Below are 3,238 nucleotides of genomic sequence, written 5' to 3' on the forward strand. Positions count from 1 at the left end.
AAAAAAACGGAACAAAATAAATGTTGGGAAGGATGTGGAGAAATCAAAACTGTAATGCACTGATGGGAATGTAAAATGTTGCAGTAGTGTGAAGGTTCCTCAAAACATTAAAAATAGAATTACCATATGATCCAACAATTCAACATCTGAGTATTACTCAAAAGAATTGAAAGTAGAGACTCAAAGGGATATTTGTACACCCATGTTTATGGCAGCATTATTCACAATAGCCAGAGGTGAAAGCAGCCCAAATGTTTATTGGTGGGTGAATGGACAAACAAAATGTGGTTCATACATACAATGAAACACAATCCAGTCTTGAAGGGAATTCTGACACATGCTGCAACATGGTGCACCTCAAGGACATCATGCTAAGTGAAGTAAGCCAATCACAAAAAGAAAAATATCATATGATTCCACTTTTATAAGGTACCTAGAGCAGCCAAATCCATAAAAACAAAAAGCATAGGAGTGGTTGCTAGGGGCTAGAAGGATTGGGAAATGGGGAGTTTTTGTTTAATGGGCACACAATTTTGCAAGATGAAGAGTTTTAGAGAGGGATGGTGGTGATGGTTGCATAACGATGTGAATGTACTTATTGCCACTGACCTGTACACTCATTTTTTCTTTCAGAGACAGGGTCTCGCTCTGTTGCTCAGACTGGGAGGCAGAGGCACAATCATGGCTGACTGCAGCCTCGACCTCCTAGGCACAAGCCATCCTCCTGCCTCAACTACCTCAGCCTCCTGAACAGCTAGGCTCACAGGTGCATGCCACTGTGCTTGGCTAATATAAAAAACAAGGTTTTTTTTGTATAGATGGCCTCTTGCCATGTTACTCAGGCTGGTCTTGAACTCCTGGGCTCAAGCAGTCCACCTGCTTCGACCTCCCAAAGTGCTGGGATTACAGGTGTGAGCTACCGCTGGCTTGAACTGTACTCTTACAAATGGTTAAGATGGTATATTCTAAAAAAAGTAATAAGCTAATTTTAAAGACAGTAAGTAGTTTGAAGAGAATAAATGAAGGTGACAGGACAGAGTATAATGGGCTGGGCTCTACAGAGTGGGCAGAAGAGGCATCCTGAGGACCTGGCATCTGAATGGGACCAGGAATAATGGGAATGAGCTAGCAAGGAGAAGGTTCCAGGATCCAGAGGGCATGGCCATGTGAAGACCCCTAGGTGGGAGAGAGCTTTCGTGTGCTGCAGGGACAAAAGAAGATCCGTGCAGCGGACACGTGCTGAAGGAGGCAGGGGAGGCAGAGCATGTCCTTGCACGGGGACAGAAAGCAGCAGTGCCACTCTACAGTTCAAGTCAGCCAGCCATTGGTGTGAGCAGACCACTCTGTCTTTATTCTTTCTTATGGCAGAATTCTAATTACTCTTCTAATTATTCTTATTACCCTACCCTCTCTTTTAAGAGCCAAGCTTGAAGTTTCTTTCAGATGAGATGTCTCAAGAGTGTCAAAGTAGGAAAAATGGATGCCTGAGGCCTGGGATGATCCCAAATGTCCAGAAATGCAGGCATGGGCACCAATCCAACTCGGTTCTGATATCAGAAAACCAGCTTTGGAGTTTAGGCCCAGTCAGATCTGACTTTGAAGATCCTTCACATCTTTGAAGCTCAGTTTCTCCATCTGTCAGATGGGAATCATGAGAATATCTTCCTCACCACGTCACTGTGAAAATCAAGTTAGTCGTGGATAACTAACTGTAAACTAGTGTTATTTACACATTAGTTGTTACTGTGCCACTGATTTTCTGGCTCTGTGGTGCTGCACTTTCCCGTGGTTCTAGCTATCTCGGGGATTACCAAAATAAAATTCAGGGCCTGTCATGGGTCTCACACCCGTAATCTCAGGACTTTGGGATGCCAACACAGGCAGATTGCTTGAGCCCAGGAATGCAAGACCAGTCTGGGCAACATGGTAAAAGCCTGTTTCTACACAGAACACAAAAATTAGCCACGGATGGTGGCACATACTTGTAGTTCCAACTACTCAGGAGGCTGAGTTAGGAGGATCACCTAAGCCTGGGAAGTCAAGGCTGGAGTGAGCCATGATTGCACTACCACACTCCAGCCTGGGTGGCAGAGTGAGGCCTTGTCTCAAAAAAGAAAAGAAAAATTAAGGAACATTTTTGAAATAAAAGATGCAATGTGTGGGTTTGGAGAGTCCATGGAGAGGAGGAATGGCATGACGTAAAATACTGAAAACTCTAGAAAGATGCAGTGCTTGGACCTTCCTAGAGCAGGAGAGTCTCCCTGGAGCAGACCCTGGGAGCACACACAGCAGCTATGATGAAAGCCAGTGTGCCTGCCTGGTACAGCGTCCTGAGATCATAGTGTACGGAAATCTGGGTCTCCACTTTTCTATTATTGTTGGTGACAGAGAAGACAAAGGCTTAAAAGAAAACAGCTGTTGAGGTGGCTTGAGTTCATTCAGAGAATAAATTTTAAATGTCCCAAAGAACCTCACAGATGAACTGAACTGAGAAGTATTAAGTAGGATGAATAGAAAACTCCCTTTACTTATGAACATTTTGACCATAGAATCATAATGTCCTTTGAGATTGGGCCACGCTTTGGCAGTCTTTCAAATGATGTTCTCGAATGCTGTCTTTTCCCCTACTTAGGTAATTGTTTGAACTTTGTACAGCATGAGCAAGTTATCATAAGACACATCTAAAATATTATCTGTGGAAAAATTTGCTTTGAGTAAAGTGTGGTTGGATACAGGGAGAACTTGTGCAAAGGATCCCTTCAAACAATGTGTGTGGCTGCACATAGCTGATTCCTAATTAGAATGTAAATTCCACGAGGCAGGGACCATGTCTAGTTGGTCACGTTGTATCTCCAGGGCTGGTCAAGTGTCTGGCGTATAGCAAGTTATCAATATTTTTGAAATAATACATGAGTGAATAGATTAATGTTGTGGGTCTATCAGCAATTTCTCATCTTTGCCAACTTTAACAAAGAGTGATTTTTCTTTCCAAAATGGTAGTTCCAATCATGAATCTATTGAATACACTGAATCATTTCAAAGGATGTTTGTTACTTTAATAGCCCTTCATCAGGAAGCCGCCTCAGGGATTGTTGGGATGCAAGGGAGAGGCCAAGTGCTGTGGGGAGGAGTAATAATCTGATATTCCAACCCTCTTCGATCGGAAGAGCTGTTTTCAACTGCTTTGCACACTGGGAATCTCTTCAACTTTTAACTTAAAAGATTTTGACCACTAAAA

The sequence above is a fragment of the Papio anubis genome, chromosome 10, assembly GCF_008728515.1.
Source record: "Papio anubis isolate 15944 chromosome 10, Panubis1.0, whole genome shotgun sequence".
NCBI lineage: Eukaryota > Metazoa > Chordata > Mammalia > Primates > Cercopithecidae > Papio > Papio anubis.